This window comes from Lissotriton vulgaris, chromosome 12 (assembly GCF_964263255.1).
Source record: "Lissotriton vulgaris chromosome 12, aLisVul1.2, whole genome shotgun sequence".
Taxonomy (NCBI): domain Eukaryota; kingdom Metazoa; phylum Chordata; class Amphibia; order Caudata; family Salamandridae; genus Lissotriton; species Lissotriton vulgaris.
In genome coordinates this window covers 625,943,290-625,968,446 of record NC_141700.1, presented here as the reverse complement: position 1 = coordinate 625,968,446, position 25,157 = coordinate 625,943,290, and the positions used below count along the sequence as shown (strand labels likewise).

The 25,157-nt window shown below is 46.8% G+C and overlaps 1 pseudogene; it reads right to left on the bottom strand.

The window, feature by feature from the left end:
• Positions 1–1,433: 1,433 nt before the first annotated feature.
• On the bottom strand, positions 1,434–1,936 carry LOC147677878 (forkhead box protein C1-A-like; annotated as a pseudogene).
• Positions 1,937–25,157: the final 23,221 nt, after the last annotated feature.

Genomic DNA, 25,157 nt, shown 5'->3' with positions numbered 1-25,157 from the left:
AGCCACACACACAGAGCCACCCACAGTCATTCACATAGAGCCACCTACATAGAGCCACTCTCACACAGACAGTCACCCACACATAGAGCCACCTACAAAAAAAGCTATCCACACAGAGCTACACACACACACAGAGCGCTACACACACACAGAGCGCTACACACACACACAGAGCGCTACACACACACACACACAGAGCACTACACACACACACACAGACAGAGCGCCACACACACACAGACAGAGCGCCACACACACACAGACTATGCTAACACATATCCTGCCTACTGTCCCTCTACACTCACCCCAAATCTTCTACACCACGAGAGAAAACCACTTCCAAACAATCACACGTTGGACCGCACTGCTATAATCCTCCTGCATTCAATTAATAAACCTGCTTATCACACAAATAAAAAAATCCTAAACTCTACATTAGCATTTAAAACTCGTCCCACAGCTTGATATATACATGTCTCCCTTCAGCCTCTCTCTAAAATCTAACATCACCCTCCCACTATTATGACCACCATTGGTGTGAGACTCATAGGTTTCACCCCAAGAACCTACCGCTTACATTCTCAAACCCTACAAGATTCCCCCCACCCATTGCACGCATTCCAAACACTCAAGCTACATACACACACACACCATCTATAACCACATCTACACCTTGATGTATATCATCCACCCACATCACACCTATAGGCTCCACTGAGTCATCTTTGACACCACATACCCACATCAAATGTCCAATAAGTAGATTACACAAACACATACACATGCCACACACTTAGAGCACAACTCAACACGTATACCCACGAAACTACCCCGTCACGTCCACTCATACCATTCGCATGAACACGACACACTCGTCCAACACCCATTAACACTTAGCCCCTCTTCACTCCCCTACAGTATCTCTACACCAGTCAGTGAGTCCTACACCGACCCCACCAATTTGACACCACTACACCTTATTAACTCCGGTGCACCCTACAACCCCATGCCTCCTGCATACCTGCTCACTGGTACGAGTTCCATTCAATTAGTAAAGCAACGCGTTTTATTTAGAGCGCTTAGAAACCTAGACGTGTTGTGTGAAGCGCTATATATTTTTTTTGTTTTATAGCGTTAATGGTACTGCTAAGTATGCCGCACACCGTTAAACTCCTATGCAGTATCACGCCGACCTCTCACGCCCGTTCCAAGCACCACACAGCATCCACACCAAGCCCTGCCTGCACACCTCACCCGCCGCACACCCTCTTCTAGCGGCTATCGACCTGCTGCAGCATCGCAGCGCTGGCAGCCCCAGCCGGTTCATTGTTGAGTGGAGGGTGGTGTGTGTGTTTGTGCGTGTGTGGTTCCGGCGCAGACTGCTGAGCGCAAAAGAGGTGTGTGGAGATGCGAGGTCTGTGCTGCTCTGCTCTTTATGTGTGTGGGGGGCGGCGCAGGAAGCTGCCGTTCTCGAACATGTTGTAAGAGTCGGGGTTGAGCGTCCAGTAGCTGCCCTTGCCCGGCTTCTTGTTGTCGCGGGGCACCTTGACGAAGCACTCGTTAAGCGAGAGGTTGTGGTGGATGGAGTTCTGCCAGCCCTGCTTGTTGTCGCGGTAGAAGGGGAAGCGCTCCATGATGAACTGGTAGATGCCAGTCAGGGTGATCTTCTTGTCGGGCGCGTTCTGGATGGCCATGGTGATGAGCACGATGTACGAGTAGGGCGACTTCACTATGTCCTTGGGCTGCATGGGCGGCGGTGGCGCCCCGCCGTAGGGTCCGTAGCCGCGGCCCCCGTGTACTGCTCGTGTTGCGAGTACATGGTCATGGGCACTGCCATGCCAGTGTAGCCCGCCGCCGCCGCCCGGTAGTAGCTCTGCTTGCCGCTCAGGTAGGGCACCACCCCCAGGTGGCTAGACACGGAATAGCGCGCCTGCATGGCCGCGGGGGGCAGCTCACCCTCTCCTCTCCAGAGCAGTTTGTCTTATGGTGGGGGAACCTCTCTTCGGCACCCCGAGCCTCTGCGGAGCCCTCTTCAAGGGCAGCGGGGTGATAGTCCAGGTGGGGGGGGGGTGGCGGAGCCTGCTGACCCTACTCCCTTCCTCAGGCCTCATCGCTTCAGCTCCAGTCCCTTGTTTGCACACTTGGGCTAACTCTTCTTTGTGGAGAAGACGCGCAAGAGAGGGAAGAAAAACTTGCACAGGAAAAGTTTTGGGAAAGTTTCTGTGTGGTTTCTGGGGCTGGGCGCTGCGCTCAGCTCCCTGTGGCATGTGTCAGTGTCTGTGTGCCAGCCTTCCACAGGCGCTGCCTACTCCGGGATGCATCGGGAAGAGAGAGATGAGGGCAAAAAAAAACGGCTGAACTTTTGAGCATCCGTCACCAGGCTTAGGACTTTATTACGCGGCTCCACGGCTGCACTGGTTTGAGCTGGCCGAAAACGGGAGGCTCCTCCTGGTGCATTCCCGGGTAGAGACGCTGCGGGTCCAGCCGGGAGGACATGCTCAGCACGGCAATGGTGGCCATGGGGACTGCAGGCTGTGCGAGCTGCAGGACCGGCTGTAGTGGGGCTGCTGCTTGTGCGCTCTGGCTCCCGCTCCGTACCTGCGATCCTGTGCATGTCTTCTCTCTGGGCCGGGCTGCCTCCGCCTAACTCCCCGGCCATTGCGAGTACTGTTGCAGTATTGCAGCAGCAGGGGCGAGGACTCGGCGACTTTTTGGTGCGGCGGTCGTCGTGAAATAGCATAAAGAAAAGCGCCGCCATTTTCAGATTTTGAGGCGTGTTTTTTGCGCTCTGAGTGACAGATGACGTCACGAGCTAAAGAACGCAAAAAATCACGCCCCCGAATCCGAAAAAGACGGAGCTTCTTTGGAGGGACGGCACTCTCCACCAATGGCTGGCCTCCGTTTAGGAAGCCAGCCAATGGAGGAGAGACGAGGACAGAGGCGGGTTTAAGCTGCCACACTAAACAACAATAATTCTCTGGACTTCCGGTCCCTCGACCTAAAAACGAAGATTCAGGAAGAAGTGGGGCGTATGTTGTGTGAGGGAAGACACTGCAACAAGACGCCAGCAACGGGTCCCACCAGATAGAGTCGAACTTCGCAGCAAACTCAGGAGAGGACGGAGAAGCAAGAGCTATGGAGGTAGCTTCCACTACTCCACAGTAAGATAGAAGACTCCAGCGATAACAGGGAGAAGTGAGCCACGCTCCTGGAGGAGCGTGGCTAACCAAGGTACAGGCTCGCCTAAGGGCACTAAGGGGGAGGTGTGGTGCTGATATTGTGTAAACGCCGCAGTTAGCAAACGACCCTGCCGGCAAAGCCTCTTCTGTCACAAATGGTGAATGGTTTTCTTTAAGGTGTAAAAGTCCCTTCACTTCCCTCCCTAACAAATAGAGCCTGAGACAAGGTTATTGATTCCGGTTCCATTTTTTGTTTTCTTTTTCCGAGACTTCTGAACCAAAGGAGACTCAAGGCAAGAGTAGTGGTGGAGACAAAGTGAGCAGAAGACGACAGAGCTATTACCCCTCTACATCCTTAAAGGAAGGAACATATCTGTGTGGTTGATTTAAACAATATAGACAAAAATAACGGAAAACCAAGCCTCACTCCTTCTTTTCCACCATACCCAGGCGGCAGTAATATTTATAGAATTTTATAGTTTCATTTACTTTCTTTAAACTTAAATTACTATGTTTTGTGTATGTAAAATATAATATTTATAAATAATGTTTGTAATATTTAATACAAATAATTAAACTTTAGTAAATTGATAGTTTTTCATGTTGTTACATTTCTAATTGTAATTAAAGTAATGTTTTTTTTAATTGTATTATGTTATGAGGTATATATAGCAAGAGATTATACAAAGATTTTCTGAAAGAGGGTACAGCACTTGTGTTATTGACACAGCAGTAAAATACAATCAGTAAAATACCAAGGGAACATCTACTATTTGGTACCAACAAAAAGGAAAAAATAGAGAAAACTGTAAAGCTAATTACCACATATAGTAATCAACAACTGGAAAGGGTAGTTAGAAAAAATTGGCACATAGTGTATGCTGACCCTGTCATAGGTATGAAGGTACCGGCTAAACCCTGTCCAATTTACTGCAGAGCCAAATCTATTAGAGATAGTCTTGTAACATCAAGCCCAGAAACTAGATAATCTGAAAATTGGCTAAGAGCTCAAATGGGTTATATAAATGCCCGAGATACAAAGCTTGCAAAATATGTATAAATAAGAATAAGAATAATAAATCATTGATAAAGCACCTGGTTACATGAACTGGTGTGTTCCGCGCTCGAAGGAGCTACATGCGAGGCTAATACGGGCACAGCGGAGCTCACTACTGGTAGAGCCAGGTTTTCAATCCTTTCCGGAAATGCGTTTTCAGATGATTCCGAACAGAGAGTAGGTGGTAGTGTGTTCCACTTTTTGGCTGCCAGATAGCCAAATGAGCACCCATTCTCGCCCTTTGGATTTTTGGGACTTTGAGCAAGTGGGCTCCTGTTGATCTGAGGAGGCGTGTTGGGTTGTACGGGGTCAGAAGATCATGCAGGTAGCTAGGTCCCTTTCCCTGCAGACAGTGGAGGGCATCAAGGGCTTTCACCAAGGAGGCTCTCTTTGGTAAATGAAGAACTAGGCTTGCTGTCGCATTCTGAATGCGTTATAGCTGCTGGAGTCTTTTTTTGTTGCTCCCATGCAGAGGACATTTCCATAGTCCAGTTGCAATGTAACAAGAGTGTGGACTAGGATTTTTCTGGCTGAGATGGGGAAGATATCCAGAGTTTTCTTTAACATTTTGAGGGTTCCAAAGCATTTGCCTGTTACATTCCTGGTGTGGATCTCAAAGGATAGTTTGGAGTCGAGCCCAACTCCCAGATTTATAACTTCTTCTTTGGGACTAGGCATGGGGCCCAGCCTCTGGAGCCACCAAGCTGAGCACCAGATGGAGGGGGACGACCGTTAGGTTGCGACCGCACATGGTACGTTCGCAAACTTCCACTTCACAATGGGAGCTTATGTGGCAGTCCAAAACCGCCTGCAGCACAAGCTCCCATTGTGAAATAGAAGTTTTTGCACATCCCTGCACCGTGTGGCAGGCACCTCAGGGTTATAACACACACGAAGGAGTAGGGAAATGAAATGCAACGGTGGCAAGTGCTTAGTGAAAAAAGACTGCCCTAACTCACAAAGTTGTGTCCTTTTTTCATTGGGCTTGCTTCTGTACACCCCTGCGCAGACCAACGCCTGGGGTGGAGCAAAAGGGAGGGGAAAACAATACAATCATAAAAGTTGGGATCACCAAAGAAAAGTGCAGTGAAGGTTAAAACTAGCTCGGAAGTGTCCCCTCTCGAAATGTTATTCCTGGGCCCACCGGCTAGGTCTAACAACGTGAAGGATGGTGGTGATAGGAGAAGATAAAGGTTTCCTTCACCCCTCCTTACTGCCAAAGTATTGACATGTTTCTGTTGTCTGATATGTGCCCACAGTGTTGGGTCACACCGGCATTCATCAGGACCCTTCAGATCCCAAAATGTGTTAACTTCTGAACCTGGATATGGTATCCTTGGAATGCATTACTTCCAAGCAGAGTGCTCCCCTATACAACACACACTCAGTAATATTTTGGGGAAGGACACAAATGGGGAACAAAATTACTCATAGAAAGACTTATTTGACCCTTACAGAGAGTCCGTACTCAGACTCTCAAATCCCCCGATTGTATACTCCCATCTCACAAAGCAACCACGCACCGCCAGGGTGCTCACTATGACCAATTCGGTGTGAATTATAAACACTCAGTCCATAATCAGACCAGACATTCAAAGTGGAACAATTTTCACCTAACATCAATCGCAGGAGACCGTTTTTTCCTTGACCAAAGTCCAATGCACAACCATTCCGCTCACTCATGCTGCGCAATAAAAAACAAACTCACTGAGTTTCATATACTACATGCTGAATCTAGCGAGATTTTGGGAGTGACCCCCTGTAGTCAAACTCTAGGAGAAAATAAAACATAACCATAATGGAGTTAAACATTAGCATGATCTTTCAATTTTAAAGTCAGCTATTGGTTATTTATCTTATCTTTATTCATAATGTACATAGCCCTCTGGGTTGTTAAAACCAAATGGATGATGGGGAATCACCTCTAGATGAATTCTTCAAAAACCGAAATGCTGACTTGCGCTGAATAAAAGAAATATGACCTTCTGTCTTTCTAGCCAGATAAAAAGGGACCCCCTACAAAAGTAGCTAAGGACATGAGAAATCTTGGAATCTTCTTTAATTCTCCACTTTCTGTCACTACTCAAGTGGACGGGCTATCTGACTCAACTTTCTATGGAAGGACAACACTTAGACGCATCTTTCCCCATTTTCAATTTCCTCAAAAGTACAAGCAACAGCATCACTCATCATCGCCACGTTTGATTATGCTAATGGACTATACCACAGCATTCCACCCTAAACTATCAGAAGGCTGCAAAGACCCAGAACTCAACAGCAAGACTATTCCTAAATGTAAAATATGACCCCACATGTCTCTGGTTCAGAGCGCCCTACACTGGCTCCCAACTGCTGGAAGATACTCTTTCAAAATACTATGCATCACATGCAGAGCTATAAGTGGTCAAGGATGAACATGTATTGAAGCAAAAATCACATAAATACTCCATTACCAGGAACTCATGGTCCAGATTCGCTCTGCGCTTAAAAATTCCTGCTTGAAGGAAGAAAACCTGCACATATTAGATAGACTGGCAATTAGCTAAAGTTCAGAAGGCAGGTTAAGACCTGGTTATTCACTATGTGTTCCAATAAAGAATCCAAATGAGCCCAATTTCTGCCTTTAGACCAATCCCCTCCAGGACCCTCTAAGTTTAAAGGAGAGCTAAATCAGCAAAATTATTTTGCGGACAGCCCCTACTAAGATTGGAAAGAACCACATCCCCTTGAAACCTATGCATCCATCTCAAACAAATACATAACAGAATGATCAACGAAAATCCCAGAGATTATCCACTCCTCAAAATCTTACCAGATAAATCTAAAGGACCACCTTTCTGGACATATCATATAATTCAGTGTCTCATGTTAGAAAACAAATACAAAGTCCAACAATCTCAGTAATGTTCAATAGCTATGTAAAAAACAGAAAGACTGTATCAACATCATCAATCGCTAAATGAAACAACCAGAGATGCAACAATATGTATCACCTCCCAAGGGAAATCAACTTTCAACCTTCTTTCTGCTTCTTCTGATTGCAAACTACCTCAATCTCCTACCCCACCATATACCTAAAAAACCCTGAATGAAAATTGACCTCGATCTTTAGGTAGGGACTATTCTCTCTCCTTTTCTATTTAAAGGATACCCTCCTTATGCTCAATCTCCCTCTAATTTAGTGCCCCTCTGTGCACCTTAATCTGTCACATGCCTGTCAGCCTTACTGAGTAACCATTCCTGCAAAACCTTGCGTTTTCTAGGTCATATGCACAACCCACTCTCATAAATAACTAAGTCTCCTCTGTCTAACATAGCTCTACAGTCTCACAATATCTAACTTCCTTTACCCTATTTACTTGTCCCATTTTTTCCACTTGCCTGAACTTGCCCTGATATTTACACCAAACTCCTGTTAGTTTAATGCACCTGTAGATACTATAGGAAATGCTTCTAATAGTTCCTTCAGAGCAAAAATCAAACTCCATAACTTGTTGTGGAGTAGCCTGGTACCCGCCATAAAGCATTTCAACTCACTCCTCGTCTGGTTAGTAAGCGCAGTATAAATGCAATTACAGTACACTGTCTAGCCAGAGCTATATTTTAGGAAAGTTATTGGAGCATATTTGCAGTAAAGAAACTAAAGAGAGGTAGTTCAAACCAAACATCACAAAGACAATTTCAAGGTTCTAGCACATCATGGGGCTGAGATGCAAAATCAATTCTTTTTCTAGGTTGAGGACTCTAATCTATTTCTGCTGCCATGTTATCCCAAGCAGAAAGACTGCAAAGACTCCCAATCCCCATAGGCCGTTTAAAATATTCAGTGCTCCAAGGTAGGGGTGTTACAGTGCATCTCTAAGAGCTATGATCCAACCATCCTTTGCCTTACTTTTCACAAGCCAAGGTTCCAAGAGGAGACCTCAGTGAATCTGTGATAACAATGTGGGCACACAAATCCCCCAACGAAAAGTGTATTGGCTATTAGAAAACCACTTAAAGTGGTGGTTAATGGATGTCAAAGAGGAAATTGTCAGAAGCATTACCAACCATACAGAGAGTAATATGTGGTTTGCAGGAGGCCCCAGGGAAAGGGAATGGGACAACAGAGAATACAGAGGCACTAAATGTCGCCACTCAAACTTGATATTCAACTGGGCGCTGCCTTCAGCTGGAGGATCGTTCATATCTAAAGATAAGAATACACTTTTAATGTCTTGTTAATCTTGCTACAGCGTCATCTTTTTTCCTTTGCATATGATATACCTTCTGACTATCTCTGCATTTCCAACTGTCTACACTTGATGAAACTCTGAATCTTCCTTGGGCTGAAAAACACTTGTTATCTGTTAAATAAATGTTGGTATTGAGGGCTAATGTACTTTTTTCACTACTGACCACTACCTTCTGTTTTATAAGAGTAGGTCCTGTAATTCAATTTGCAGTCATAGTGACAGGTTGGTAAACTGCTAAATAAATAACACATTAGAAGTATAACATTAACATGGCAACAAGTAATCACTTCCTTAATCTATATCGCTAACTTTATGCAATATGAGTGTAAAACAAATATTTAAAATCTGTGAAGCTATGAGGATCCCTTTCCAAACATCACGTTGGAAAGCAAAGTATGCAAATATCAATTCATAGTTCTTTAGAAATAGTTCACGTAGAAGTACTTTACTAGTGATGGTATCCAGTTTAGTCTTTAGAATCTCCAATAATGGTTCCAGACAGTTTCCAAGGTTTATATTTAACTCTAGCAACAAAGTCCAGGCTGCATCTACAAATATATCTCAGTTGTCTAGCAAAGATGTTCTGGACCACAGGGAATTTACACTCTGTAATTTCAAAATGGCCACCACCACGTGGAACTCATGTGAGAGCCCTATGGCTTCATGAGACATGTAATTCTCTTTCTCGGGTGTCGTGTGTAGTGTGTCCAGCAAATAGCAAAGCCTCATCCCACTCAATGCTGCCAGCCTTCATTCCTGGCTTCTGTATGTTCGGATTGCGCACAAACAGTTTGGAGAATGGCACGTCTGCACTGGACAAGCACAAAGAGGTAAATGGTGCCCACTGATCATGACACTAATAGACCAAGTCTTTATTTCATTCGTTTCTGGTCGTAGCCAAGATTTCCTTGATTGATAAACCACAGCCATGAATGTGCCCATTAAATATAAATGCACTCACAGGAAGCCAATGTGGAACTCTACCAAATAAGGCACTAGAAGAATGTTTCAAATGGATAGAAGTTAGCGCCACCAGGGCCACACAAGAAGGAACTCTGTAAGGAACGCCAGTGTGAGTAGAAAATCCGAATATTTCTCTTGGGCACAAATTAAGGAGACCGTAACTCCCCACACAATCAAAGAGTTGTAGTAACCTTTATAATGCTGCACTTCCTGTTTACCACTATGCCACTGGTCTAGGTACTCACACCGGCACTGTATGGCAGATGTAAAGGAGCTCAGGGCATTCTATCTAAGTAGACATTGTGGCATCATCAGAGAATGGAACAGCCTCATTTTAGTCCAGATGCTAAAGGACCAAAGCAACAACTACAACCTTGAATCATTGAGTCTGTTTGCTGATGTTAATAGACTATTCATACATAACACAGCATGCGTGGTAGGTCCACATATGGAATTGCTGCCTCTTGGGCAGATGGTGGAGCTGCTTCTCTTGTAAATATCTGCAGGGCAGCCAAATGGACTAGCTTTTGTACATCATAAATACCTTTATCCAACTGATTCTTAGTGTTTATGGCTCAGTGTTCCATCAGTGGTACCTCATATGTAATCCTCCTGTACCACTAGGCAAAGCTTCTCTGAGTAACAGTCATGTATTTCAGGAAGTCAAAGTTGCTTGTTGTCGTGGGGAAATCTAAACTATTGATTGTGCCCTCATTTAGGAGGAGAGATCTTAAAAAGGAAGATTAGAGGCTAATGTCCTGATTACTAACTGATAGTCTCTTTACTTTGATTGATCGCTTTGCGTCCTGCGAAAATGGCACATCCTCCCTCTCTATGAGGCTTCACCTTCGTGAGTGTCTCAGTAGTTACTCAGTATTTCCAGAAGGCATGAATTTATGGTCATGGGACAGAGGAGGGGCCTGACAGGCTGATAATTTCTTTTAAAACAGGCAGTGTGGGACCTGCTTGAAAGGTGAAGGTTTATAGAACTTGGACAGGAAACTATGAAACGGAGTCATGAGATCACCGGTAATTAATCAGGACAGTACTGCATTGGTAATAGTTTGTAAGGAAGCCCACCTCAAGCCGTCTTGAATATCTTGCCTCTATTTAGTAGTGCAGTTAAGTACAACCATTTTTCACTAATAATGTGAGTAACATCAGAGGCCCATCTGTGCCCTGGAGAATCATATATTGAGAGATAAGGTGGACCAGTTACTTTATAGAGAAATGTATAATTTTAAGCATGTGTTGATAGATGATATTGGCATACTCATAAAAGAATTAGGTATCACCAAATGCTAGTGAGTTCTGTTCCCTTTATTCCTTCTCACTGAATGTTAGAACAACTTACTGCCTAAGTCTGCAGGCGTCTTTGATATCTATTCCAGAACAGGCTTTATTCCAGACTCGTTAAAACAAGCCTGGATCACTTATCTCATAAAAAAGCCATTACTCTGCCCATATTCGCTTATTAACTACAGACCTTTTTAAATATCCCATTCATACATACAGTTTCTGAGAAAACGACCATCCTTCAAGTACATGATCTGGGCCTATCTCGGAGGGACTTCCAGTTAGTTGTCGGGTCCTGCCAAGGCCTTTAAAAAGCTTTGCCTGATGATCTAACCTTTGTGTATACTATTTTGAGTGTGTACATCTGCTTCTCTAATGCAGTCTCCAGTAGGTTAGAGATTTTCTCCAAAATAGAGCAACAAAAATGAAATTGAGTTCCTATTCATCAGATCAGATGCCATTGCTTTTTGGAGTCCCAGAGAAGTTATGTCTGTCCTAGTATTACAGCAGGTCTCTTATGCTCGTTCGCTTTCCGCATATGTTGTGAGTTCTACAACTGTACACTGGGTTCTAGTAGCTAATAATGATCCTGGCCTACCCATTTGTGATAAACAGCTGTTAATTCTTACATCTTCCGAAGTGCAAATACCAACTTCTTATTTTGTGCGAGAGTAACAGGAGAGGGCGTGTAGCAAATGACCACCTTTTGCGTGATATGGCCTCAGATTTTTGCCATGACAGTTTTTGCTAGGTGTAGAACTCTGTGCAATTTACCCCTGCTAAACTGGAATAAAATGCTTGTGATCTTGCATTTTACATGATGAAATTGGCATACTCCTTATTGGTATATTTCACTTGCTTACAAGTCCCTGAAATGTGGTACAAGCTGTCCCCAGGGCCTGGACGTTAAATGCCATTAGTGGACGTCAGGACCGATTGGGTCATCCACTACAGTTACAGTGAAAAAAGTGCTTCAGGTCTGCCCGGTGTAGCCTGATTGCAGTTCGACCTGTCAAAATAAACACTTTTGACAGGTCAAAACCTCCCTTTTAAATAATAATAAGTGACCTCTATGTAGTCCTTGTGGCCCACAAGGCAGGGTTCATAGTATTTAAAAGTAGGACATGTAGAAGTTTAATGTTAACATTTCCTTACAGTGACAAGCATCCAAAATCAATTTTTCACTGTGGCAGGCCAGGCTTCCTATGTAGAAAACCAGAGTAAAGATTACAATCCTAATACTGTATCTCAAGAAAAGGACTAGCTAGAAAATAATTTTTCAACTATTTTTAATAGGTAATAAAATACAAATTGATGGTGAAATTGTTTTTTTATTAATTTTTCAGAAAAGTACGTTTTAAAATGTTACTCTTTCTAAGCCTGATGTTCTTTGACGCTAATTTGCATTTGCTATCCAACTACTCCCAGCCAGTGATTAGCATTTTGGATCAGTATGAAAAATGTGTGAAATACTTTCCAGGACCTGCACAGTAGGTCACTGTGATTGATAGGTCAAGCTGAATGGACAGGGATGATCTCAGGGTTTTCCTGGCTGGGACAGGCAGTAAAAACTGACCTGTATGTCCGCCTGTCTAAATAGGTGGATGGGCATAGAGGTCAACCTTCGATGGCTGTTACTCCATCGAGCTGTTAGAAGGATGTTACCATGGCAGAGACGAAGTAGGCTCCATTTTGGATACACCAATGGTCTGCCTACTCCTGAATGGTGAGCAGACCATTATCTTATTGGTAAGGATACTGTGTCGCCATTGTGATGTAGTATCCTTACCGCCAAGATATAAATCTGCCTTAAGTCGAAAGGTAAAATCTATGACTGGGATGAACCTGGTTGGTATCCAACCTGTGCTCCACTGCAGCCAGCCTAAAATTGTGCCTATGTCCCAGCCTACTGCAACCATTGACTATTATTGGCACTTTGTACTTCTTGGCGCTATTCCTACGAAAAGCTTTTTAAATTCATATGTCCGGTTCCTTCTGACTGGCTTTTTGTCAATTTTGTGTCATTTTAATACATGTTACCTTATTTTTCTCAATCAGTTGGAGATTTTTATTGTTTTGCTTTTTAACTTTATTACTTTTATGCTACATATTGTCCTAAGTTAAGCTTATCTTTTTGGTACCTTAGCTACCAGGGAGTTGTTCTCAGGTTAATTTGGTAACTTCAAGGTTTCACCTTGACAAAGGTTGTGATTATTCCTTGAGGTGGGTAGTCACCCACCCAAAATAGTAATCCAATTTCTTACAGAGGTCTCATTCTGTGAGTTTCTTGAGGTCGACCAGGGGGTTAATGTAAAGCAAGCGCAGGAGCCTGCGCTTGCTTTTTTAAAAAAGTGCTGCAAATTTGCGGGTTTTTTTTTTTAATGGTTTAATGCCGTAGCGGGGTCCCAGGGGACCCCAAGACAATGGCTTGCGGATCAGTGTATTCCTATGCTGCCTTCTTTCCTTTTTTTTTGTTTTTTTAAAAACATATTTTATTGGTTGCATGTTGACAAAGTGCATGATACAGTACAAGTCAGTGCCATAATTCTTCGAGTCAATGTCTAGAACTATACGTTAAAGCTTTTTAAATGTAATCAGTTATTGCATCAGTTCTCCAATTCAATAGTTGCACTGTAATCTACTCATGGTCCCCAACCTTCTCTCTATGCTTAAACAACCTACTTACGAAACCAATTATAATCCCACCTAATTCCCACCCCTCCCCCCGCCACTGTTGTGTATCACATGAGGCACAAAATATAAAACACATCTCAAGGCCCAGCTGCAATCCAAGCATGCCCATGACTGCAGTGTACAGGGCCTCTTTTAACAACAACGCTCCCTATTTATTCTTCTTCCGTTCGCTAATCAGTCAGCGATTGCACCAGCATCTCCCATGCCGTCGCCCTTTCCAGCGCTTTCTCATTGTTCGAGCGTTGAGCCTGTTGGAATCTAATAGCACTCTCACTACTGGCCCATTTACTGAGCTCCGCCTTCCATCTCTTACTATTGGGACCCTCCTTCGACTTCCAGTGCATTGTTATTTCTCTTTTCGCTAGCAATTACCCCATATCCACAAATGTACTGGTCACCTTCGTTTTGGATGTGTGGGGGAACCAATGTAGCAAGCATGTGGCTATATAAAAATCTAATTGTCGGTCAGTGACTGCATTCAATAGGTCTCCCACTTCCTCCCAATAACCCCCTAACTTTGAGCATTCCCACAGCATGTGCTCCAGCTCCACACTGCTAGCCCACCTTTAGCTTTTGGTCTCATTAGTGTCGCTTGGGCCACCCTCCACCTTCCTGTTCCTCAGAGGAACCCCACTATCATAGATTTCAGTAGTTTGAACACCGAGGCCGGGACCCAAACCGGCAATGTCCTAAAGAAATATAACAACCGAGGCAGAGCCACCATTTTCAATAATGCCATCCGTCCCATCACAGACAATGGAAACGTCGGCCAAAATGCCATGCTACCCTTCAAAGCTCTCACCCATCTCCCTATGTTCCCCTCCATCATATCAACGGCTTCATGGTAAATACGAACCCCTAAGTAGGTCAGGCATGCCGGCTCCCAGTGCACATCCCAAGAGAGCACTGGTAGTAATCCGCCTGGTCTCACCGGGAACAGGCACATCTTATTTCAATTCACCCTCAGCCCTGAAATGTCGCCAAACTTTGATAACAAATCTGCAGCTCCCTTTAGTGCTCCCCCTGTGTCCGCCAAAAACATCAGTAGGTCATCCGCATAGAGTGATATGTACTGCGGCTCTTCTCTAAATTGTAGACCCTCAAAACCATGCCCCAACCTAGCTCTAGCTGCCAAAGGCTCCATTGCCAGGGCAAATAAAAGCAGAGGCAACGAGCAACCCTGTCTCGTTCCCGGTGCCACTTGGTATTGGGGTGAAATCAACGCCCTCCACTCGCACTCTTGCTACTGCGGAAGTATATAACACCATAGTCCAGCCTACAAACGCATCACCTAATCCAAACTGTCCCAATGTTTTGTATAGGTATGGCCATTCCAGACTATCAAAGGCCTTTTCTATGTCCACTGATAGAATCGTGGGTATATGTGAGCCCCACTGATCGTCCCCCATAATCCTCAGCAATCGTCGTACATTTGTAGCCGTTTTCCTAGTTGGTATAAACCCAGCCTGGTCCCCATGTATTAAGACAGTCATATGCTGCAGGAGATGGGACGCCAATATCTGGCTCAGGATTTTATAATCTGTGGTCAGCATTGACAATGGCCTGTAAGCTGTCATATCTGTACCCTCTCTCCCTGGTTTTAATAAAGGGATAATAAGCGCCTCCCTCATCGACATAGGAAGGTGACCCAGTTCTCGTGCTTCTTTATAAACTTCTAACAACCACGGGCCTAGTGTATCCACATAACGCGAGTAGAATTCTATGGGAAGGCCGTCCACCCCTGGAGTTTTCTTTCGAGCCATATGCTTAATCCCACTCCTGATCTCCTCAAGAGTAATGTCCCGGCCTAAGAAATCCGCCTGTTCCTCTTCCAGCTGCGGAAGTGGTACGCTCTCCAAATAGGCTTCGATTTCTGTCTCTCCCGCCACCAGAGCACTTTCATATAATGTCTCATAATAACCCAGGAATCGCGCCAGAATCTCACGCTGAGTGTTTATGACGCTACCATCTTGTGCTTCTAACTCCACAATTGGGGAGCCTCTTGAATTGGGGTTAGCCAACCATGCCAACAATGTTCCTGCCTTAGTATCCTCAGCATGAGCCTTCGTGATATAAGTTTTATAATCAAAGCATCGCAGTCTTTCTATTTCCCTTGCAACTACCTCCTTCGCCTCCTCCACTTCCGCTTGCACTTCCGGATGTTCCGGTCTGGCCTATTCTGCAGCTCTCAATTTACGTTCCTCCTTGTCCACATCGTGTAGCAACACCTTCTGTACTCCCACATGTTTGCTAATACATAGCCCCCTTATCACCACTTTAAAGGCGTCCCATTCCACTGCTCTAGTAGTAGATGTTCCTTCATTTTCGGTAAAGTAGTGCACTATACCCTCCCCGATTTCCCTCTGGAAAACCGGGTCCTCCAACGTCTCCGGTCGCAGTCGCCAAGTGGGAATGGCAGATTTCACTGTCATCCAGTTCACAGTAATTAATAACGGGTTGTGGTCAGATAGTGTCCTAGCCAAATATTCCGAGTGTACTACGGTGGGCACTATCGATGTTAAACATAAGACTGCATCTAACCTAACGTGGAGTTTGTGCATCGCCAAAAAGAAGGAGTAGTCCTGGTCACGCGGGTGGTGGTTGCACCATACATCTACCACGTTCCATCTATTTTGCCAGTCCAACCTGCTTTTGGCCAACCTACGGACGGGGGAATCTGCTAGTTTGAGGTGTGATCTGTCCAGTGATATGTCTACGATGGAGTTAAAGTACCCCCCTAGCACCACCGGGCCCATCAAATAATGTGCTAATATGCCTGATATGCGGTCAAGGAAGCGTACTTGGTCTATGTTTGGTGCATATATTCTGCACAACGCTATGTCCCTACCGTGTAATCACCCCTTCACCGCCACAAATCTGCCCTCTGGGTCTATTGTCTGTTTCGTGGCCTGAAAAGTGACCCCAGCTCTCACCCAAATTAATGCCCCCCGTGCAAATTCCGAATATGATGTACTAAAAACCTGTCCTCTCCACCTGCGCTGCAGTGCCTGACCTTCTGTTTTGGTAAGATGGGTTTCCTGTAACAGTGCTATGTGCCCACCCTCCTGACTAAATATGCATGGACTTTATGGCGCCTCGTCATAGTGTGCAGACCCCTCACATTCCAGGTGATGCAACACAAATCAGGTAACGTCCCCATTGCAGCTGAACAAATTACACCATTCGCTCCACACATGTCCACACATCCCAGAGGCACCTATTTCCCAACCAGGACCCCATCCCCCTACCCTCCCAAGAACAGGTCCTAGAACAAAACTGCCAGTCCCCATCCAAACCATACCAACAATCAACACACATATAAGCCCACCAGTAGTCACTGCGGGCATGCCTTATGGGCAGTTGGGGGTGCTCAGTGCCAACAGGCGACCGCGCAAACTTCTGGACCCATGCTACCTAGATCCCCTATGAAAGCACATAGTCCTCTATCCTCCTGCCCACTGTTCCAGGAACCGTGGAGCTCCCACCTTTGTCTAGGCCCGCGCTGCGCTACAGAGCTATCTCCAAACCCCCCCCCCCCTCGGACAACCAACCGCCCGCACCCTGCAGCCACAACAGTATCCCCAAGCTCGCCAGAGACTTCCAACACTCCAACAACAACCTCCCAATGTACTTGCCACTACTCATCTAATAGTCCATCCGCAGTTGACGGTGTGACCTTCGGCCCCTGGAGGCTGTCTGTGTCTGATATCTCAGTGTCGGATTGCGCCTTGTCCCTTTCCGAATCTGTGCCCTCCTGTGACTTGGTCAGTTGGTCTCCCGACAGAGCCGATATCGCTTCCAGCACCCCAAGTCGCTCAACCTCATTCTGTGACGTCGATGGTTTCTGCAGCCCCCACCGTCTGCGGCGTAGTCGTTGTGATTTGCGGAGCTGATGGTCTCTCGGAGGAATTGAGACCTGATGTCCCAGTCGATCTGTCCCAGCCCTGTAGGTTTCCAACCACGTCCACACCTCATCTGGGGTATTATAGAACTGAGTCTTGCCATCCAAAATTATCCTCAGCTAGGCGGGGAACAACAGGGAGTACTGGAGTCCCTCTGCTCATAGCTCCTTCTTAACCGAAAGGAAGGTCGCACGGCGGCGCTGTATTTCCAAAGTATAATCCAGGAATAGTGTTACCTTGCCGTTTCCGACTTGATACGGGCCTTCAGTGCTTGCTTTCTGGAGCAAGAAATCTCTGTCTCTGTAGTGGAGCAGACGGGCCACCACCGGGCGGGGCGGACGACCCGGGAGCGCCAGCTTCGCAGGCACCCTATGCGCATGCTCCAATGTGTAGAAGGAGAATAGACCCTCAGGGGCCACCACCGTCTTCAGCCAGTTCTCTAGGTATTGCACCATATCTGTCCCCTCTTCTTTTTCAGGCAGGCCCACCACGCGGATGTTGTTACGTTGATTTCTGCTTTCAGCATCCTCATCTCTCCTCTCTAGCGCCTGGATACGGTCCAACGCATCCGTCACTTTGCTCTCCAACGTGGTCTGGGCTGGCGCTACCCCCTGGAGTACGCCCTCCACTTGTTTTACTCTGTCTACTAGCTTCGAGTGGTCCGCCCACAAGAGGCCTAGGCCTGTCGCCACCTGCGCAATGTCCTGTTGCAGGGCGGTGCGAGAGTCTGCTATGGCTGCTAAAATGCGGTCAAACTGTTGTTGCATCCCAGGGTCTTGAGGCATCTCCTGGGCTCCCTATTCCTTCTGGGTGGGGTCTCCATGTCTGATAGTTGGTGTGCTCCATCCTTTTTTCCCCTGGGTTTCACCATGATGTGGCCCTCCAGCCCGCCTCCGGTATTTACAGGCTCTGCACCACTTCGACATCACTGATAGAAGACCCAAGTGTGGGTCAGCAAGGCCCTCAGCACCTCCCCCCAGGGATATCTGTATTTAGCAGTGCGTGCGACCCAGCCCACAATGCACCCTCAGTGTTCAGGAGTTCGGCGCATTAAGGACAAAGTCCCAGCTAGGCCTATGTGTGGACAATCCCAGAGCCTCCTATGCACAATCGTGTCCGTTGCCAGCCAGCTCAAACCCCGGACCACAGTCTCCAAACGGTCCCAGGCTTGTTGCTCACCCCGCCGTTGTTTCCGCTCGGATCTTGCGTCTCCTCCCGAGCCCACTCCGGTGTCCAGAACGCGGTACTCCACTAGTGAGTCCTGGCCAGGCCTGATGCTTGTTTTCTCTTTACCGCAGCCACTTTGATTACATTAATCTACCAGTGCCATACCAAGGCTTTGCGCCCCGGGGTTGCCCCCTCCTCCGCTGGTCTCTCTTTCATTCTGCCGTGTTCCCTCACTCCACCGTGTGCAATCTCAGGGGCCCCAGGTCCAATCTTACCGTGCCTCGCAGCCTATGTGTCTCACCGGCCCTTAGCTAGGCCACGATAATGTTTATGTCCGCCTTGCCCTTCCAGCCGCGTGTGCGCTTTCTCACTCCCATAGGCCGCCGCCCCCCAAGGAGCTCCGCCGCCCCTTCTTCATCTCCGGGCTCCGGGTCCTGCCACTCTTCACTCACCCAGGCCTGGGCAAGTGTCGCCACTTGTTCGCTCCTTTCTGCAGCCGTCCCGCACAGCCGTGCTGCGTCCAAGCTCTCTTCACTGCTCCCGTGAGGTCAGGTCCTCCGGGCCCGGGCCTCCAGCCTCCAAGTGGCTCCCGCTGCCATAAAACTACAGCCCGCGCTGCCCCCGAGCAAGGCGTCGCAGACCTCTGTCCCCCTCTCTCGCAGTCCCGATCCGGACCGCAGTCAAAACTCCGTTGCTCCGGTTTCGTTAGCCCACCGGCATTGGCGCTCCGTTATCGGCAGTGCTGACCCCCACTTGCCTCAACGCTGGGATTCAGGGCTTTCAGGCCGCCGCCATTTTGTTTTCCTCGCCGGCAGACATCCCGATCAGAATGACCGTCCAAAACTCCCGATTGGCGCTCGGCAAAACTCTGGTTTCGCTCCAGCCCAGCTCCGCATCGCCCCCAGCACACTTGGTGTTGCCAGGAGGGTCGAGTAATTCATTTTTAACAGGATTACTTCGGGGATTTGCGCGGAGCTCAGTGCTCACGAGCCTGTCCCATCGGCTGCCAGGTCATGCCCCGCGCCACCTTTCCTTTATTTTCACTTTTTTGGGGGACTTGGCTTAAGCCGAGTCCTAAGATGGCTGCCAATATTTCCGGGTTGAAGTGTCGGAAGTCAATCAGAGCAGTGCATTTCCCTGCATGAGCTCTCTTTGTTCGCGTAGACTTCACAACCAGAGATATCACTATACATTTAAACTTACATTTCTCAAAACTCCTGAACGGATTTACACCAAATAAGCAAAAGACACTTCCTTGAACTAACATCTACCTCCCTGCCAAATTTGATGAAAGTCCGTTCAGCGGCTCAGGCTGAAGGTTGGCCAAAGGTTCCTATGGGAATTGACATTACAAACGCAACCTTAATTTGCGCCCCAAATTCTCAGTCCCCACTGCACAGATCACTTCCAAACTTTCCATAACAATTGAACCCACCTTGACACTTTTTTGTGAAAATTTCATGAAGATTGGTCAAACTACGCCAAAGTTTTAGCCGTCAAAAAATGCTTTTCCTATGGAAACATGGTCCTAGCTATGACTAATTTATATAACTAATATATAGATATATGTAGTCTCTGGAAAAAACAAAGATTAAAGTGAAGTTATAGTTAGTTGAAAATGTCAGTTAAAGCATATAGTTTTAAATGAACAAAATCGCTGAAATTCAACAGTTATAGTTATATCAATTTAGATAGGTGCTTTCCTACCCCGTGCGAGGCTCAAAGAGCTGTCGCTTTTGTCAAGTCAATAGCTACTGTATGGCAGAATGTTGTTAATTCCTGGATTCAGTAAATATACAGAAACTTCCAGATGCAGTTACTCATCTCTTTAAAGATGTGTGAAACAATAAAAATGACTCTCCTTACACTGTGCGGGCAACTGTGCAAAAACTCCTTTTTTAGGTCGAGCCTTCCAGAGAGCAGAAGCTGTCTGGTCAGTAAAGACCCGTTGTGGGCTTCCTGGCTTACCAAGCACTTCAGTGATTTGCAGATCGCCAATTGCTTACTTATTCAATGGCTTTCCTTGTCCATTTTATGTTTGTTCCACCCCCGGAGCATAGCCGCTTTGCCATCTCTCTGAATGGCTGACTTCTATTCTTCTACTGCTCACTTTAACCTCTTCGACGCAGCGCAAATTCCACTGCGGTGCAGTGGAATTTGACACGTGCGCAGTTCGGAGGCACACGACCACCGTGACGTCGGACGGCCGGGGGCCATTGGACACATCGAAGAGCTTAAGGGATCCACATTTTTATTTTTCCTCACCATGAGAGTGCATGTGTTTTCCAGCTCACTCCCTTGTGTGCTTTCTGCTGTCACCGCCCATGCTCCATGGTGCTGTCTCCCTTAGGTGGTATGCTTTCTCTTATGTGCTTCTGAGATCAATAATAAGACAATCTACAAATTATTTTTTTGTTTTAATATTTTGTTGAAGAAACAAACAAAAGCAGAGTCATCATCCAGCAATTAGGCAATAAAATACAGAATCAAATAAATCAAGCTTATACAGAATGATCACTTTAATGATCATTACATCGTCTCGATCCAGCCCTATCCATTGCCATTTCCACCAAGGGGGAGGTACAGATCTCGCCTCTATAGACATTCCAGTGTCCCCATTTTTTATCCCACTTCTTGGGGCATCCTCTGACTTTAAATACAGATTTTTCTGCCAGCGTGCATCTGTCCATTTCTGCCACCCAACCCACCAGGAGAGGCCTCTGGGGGGCACCCCAGTGCATTGCCACTGCTCGCTTTACTAACAGGAAACCCAGGGCCACCCACTGAAGCTCCATCTCAACGAGGTCTGCAGCACCCCATATATTAAGAAGCGCTTCCTTAGGGGAAAGAGGAATGGATTTCCCCAACGCCTCTGCCATTTTACGAACCGCTCTGTCCCAGAACCATTGGATAATTGGACATTCCCAGAGGACGTGGTAAAAGGTGCCAGGGCGGCCACAGCCGCGGAGACACATCTCATCCGGGCGTCTTCGCAGTTTGGCCAGGAGGGGGGCGGACATGTACGTTCTGTGTAGAATTTTCAATTGGATCAATCTGAAGCGGTGATTTATCGCCGTTTCCCTAGGGGACATTAGCGCCGATCTCCAGTCTTCATCGTCTAGGTCTCCCAAGTCCTCCTGCCACTTGTCTCCCACGGCCTGGAAGGAGTCGGGCATATTGTTGCATAGTTTACGATACGTGCACGATATTGCCTCTGTCTGGAGTGGCTCTAAAAGTAGCCTATCTTCTAGGGGAGAGGCCTCCGGAAGGGAGGAGAGGTCTGGTACAGTGGTCGTGACAGCGTGTGTAATCTGGAGGTATCTGAAGGCCTCGGATTGGGCAAGATCGTGTTTCTGTTGGAGTTCGGCAAAAGTCAATAGTTTCCCCTTATGAATCACGTCGCCTAGAGTGGAGATGCCTATCGTGTCCCACCTGTCAAAGCCCTTAAGGCAGTTGTTCCCAAACTTTTTTAACCCGTGGCTCCCTTGACCTAATTGGCAGTTGGCCGTGGCTCCCCACCATTTTTTTACCGGTGGACGGGTGGGGGGGATGTAACCACAACCTCGGGAATACTTTCTGTTGGCTTCCTAAATTAATTGGGATGGCAGAGCCCACTGGTCTAATCATTTTCAAACTTTCACACATGACAGGCAAGTCTGGCTGCTAGTTGTAACAAATAAATGCAATAGCCGAGGGGCATCGGTGGATGCTACAGGTGTGGGGGAATGAAGGGCGGAACAAAAGAAATACAGAAGTTGTGCAGCAGGAGAGGTCACAAGCAAGATGAACTGACAGTAGGGCCAGATATTGCAGGAAGAGGGCTGGAGCAGACAAACCAACGGTAAATCTTTAAATCCAATAGAAGGCAAGTTATTGACTGCAGCTGGAGATGCTGGGTCAAGAATTACAGAACTGCTAGCAGACGAGCTGAAGCAAGAGATGCAAGCAGGAATGCAGCAATAGACCATGCAACTGGAGGAACTCAACAAAAACAAACTATAGTAGGGTTTCAGCAATGAGTGTAACATGAACTGAAGTAGAAGATGCAGTACATTGAAGAAGGAGCAGTAGTAGATGCAGCGAGAGGCAGAGCTGCAGCTGGGTGTGTTGTGCCAAAAACAACACATGGGGTGTTAACAATAGATGTTGCAAGAAGAGGAGCGGGAGCTGCAGCACAAATCTCAAAAATAAGAAATATTGCAGGTGTGCAGGTAGAGATACTCTCTATGAATTAATAAAAGGGCACTTGTAAGCGATCATCATGGTCATAAAACTGTCAGAGAAGAGGAGTGGAACTCTGGAGAGGATGCGTCTTGCAACTGGAAAATAACAAGGAAAGAACCATCTTTATGTTACAGGTTCTGGAAGCAACGAGAGCTCTCCACCTGTAGTTCTAGCATTTATCTCTATTGAGCAAGGCAGACAAAGACTGCAGTATTCGTGGTAAATCGCAAAATGAAGCTACCAGCACCCCTTGCTCCATTTTTATGACAAGAAATGGATGAACTTGAAAAAGATTTTCTTCTGTTGAATACTGCCGTGAATGCTACCAATGCATTGTGTGCTATTTCTGGATACATGGATTGTGCATTGCAGTGCTGGGAAGGGAAGGTTTGATGACGGTAAGGGTTCTGCAGCTAGCAGTAGTGACACAAGGCCCAGTGGGGACAGAGTTTTGAACTTCAGCCCAGGAAGCCCGTTCAAAGGTCAATCCAAGTCGTGCAAAAAGCCTCCCTGCTGAAAACGGAATTAATTTACTTTTGAACTTATTGTAATCTGGAGCCCTAGCCTTTGTGAATGGCATGAGAGATGCCTGGCACCCTGAAGTTCATATTAATCGTCACGGATGAAAATCAATGCAGACTGCAAGCCCGCGCTGCTCGTCCTGTCTCCCCACCCGGCAGACGGCACTTGCCCCCCCCCCCCACCAACCTGTCTTCGGGGCTACAGCTCTGGAAGAGACCTCTGGCCCACCGCCCCCTGTTCGCAGTACACCAGGCCTGAGATCACATGATCTCTGAGAAGATTTATACTCACTTTCCACATCTGAAAATAAATTAGGTGATGTGCCATGTTTTGCCTTCGAAAACATTGTTTAAATTATGTTTCTAGCAAAATGTAACTCCCCCGTACTTTGCATATCTTGCGATAAGCTTGCTCTAAGCTGCAATACATTCATCTGCATTCAGGCCCTGGTAGGGCCTCAAATAGACGCATAATATTTATTGCCTACACACGACCAGACGCTATCTTTCCCACGTCGTGCGCGGCGCCCCAGGCTACTGATAACGGCGCACCGGGGCGCCGCGGCACACAGTTTGGGAACCACTGCCTTAAGGTGACAAAGGGAACCTAGCCTTTGGGACGCCCAGAGCGGGGTGGCTTGAGTAAATCTGTCAGACCAACCCAGGGTTTTAGTAGCCCGGTGCCAGATAGCCACAGTTTGTGTCATGGGTCCCACATACCGATTTCGGGGGAATTCGCCATATAAGGCGCCCAAGTAACCCTCCTGTCCCGTCTGATAGCGCTCTAAATGGAATGCCGGGTTGGTAGGTGACCCGTGGATCCAGGAGTTGGTGGCTACTAGTTGGGAGGCCCAATAGTAGAGGTGCATGTTTGGCAAGGCAATACCCCCATCATACCATCCCTGAGTTAGTTTATTCAGGGCAATTCGAGGCGCTTTACCATCCCATAGGACGAGCCGCAGATCACCCTCCAATGCACGGAAAAAGGAGTCAGCAATTGGGTAGGGACAATTTTGAAGGACATACAAAAAGCGTGGAAGTGCTAACATTTTGAAGAGAGCTGCTCTGCCAGGGAGGGACGGGGCAGCGTACGCCAGTGGGAAATGTCACTATGGAGCCTCTGGAGCGGGCCCTTTAGGTTGTGTTTGTAAAAGAGTTTGGGATCAGGAGTGACAAAAATACCCAAGTACTTGAAGCCATCGTTGGCCACAGCAATGGAGAACCCTCTCGGGAGCACGGTTGGTGGGCCTTGGAGACAAAACAGGGCCGACTTGGACCAGTTGATTGAAAAACCAGAGTAGTTCCTGAAATTCCTAATGACATGAAAAAGACTGTTGATGGAGGATCTGGGAGAGGAGACATACACAAGAATGTCATCCGCATACAGGGAAATTTTATCAGTCGTATCTTCATTCCATTTCAGCCCTTTGATTGAGGCATCTGTACGGATCCAATGGGCTAGAGGTTCCAATGTAAGCACAAATAAGAGGAGGGAGAGGGGACATCCCTGCCTGGTTCCCCTATGCAGTTGGAATTGTCTGGATGTATGAGCGTTGACTCGCACCTGGCCTAACAAGTCGGTGTATAGCAATCGGACCCACTGGACAAAAACCGGGCCAAAGCCAAAACGTTTCAGGACCTCAAAAAGGTAGGACCATTCTATTGAGTCGAATGCTAGAGTGGCATCTATGGACAGAATTGCCGCATCCTCTTGTATATAGGGTTGCCTGCCCATTACGTTATGGAGTCTACTGAGGTTTAAAGCCACGTTCCGGCCCAGAAGGAATCCTGACTGATCGTCATGCACAAGGGAGGGGAGGACTGTGAGGAGTCTGGTGGCCAGAAGTTTGGCCAGAATCTTAACCTCAGCATTAATGAGAGAATTTGGCCTATAAGAGCCACAGTCAGTGGGCGGCTTA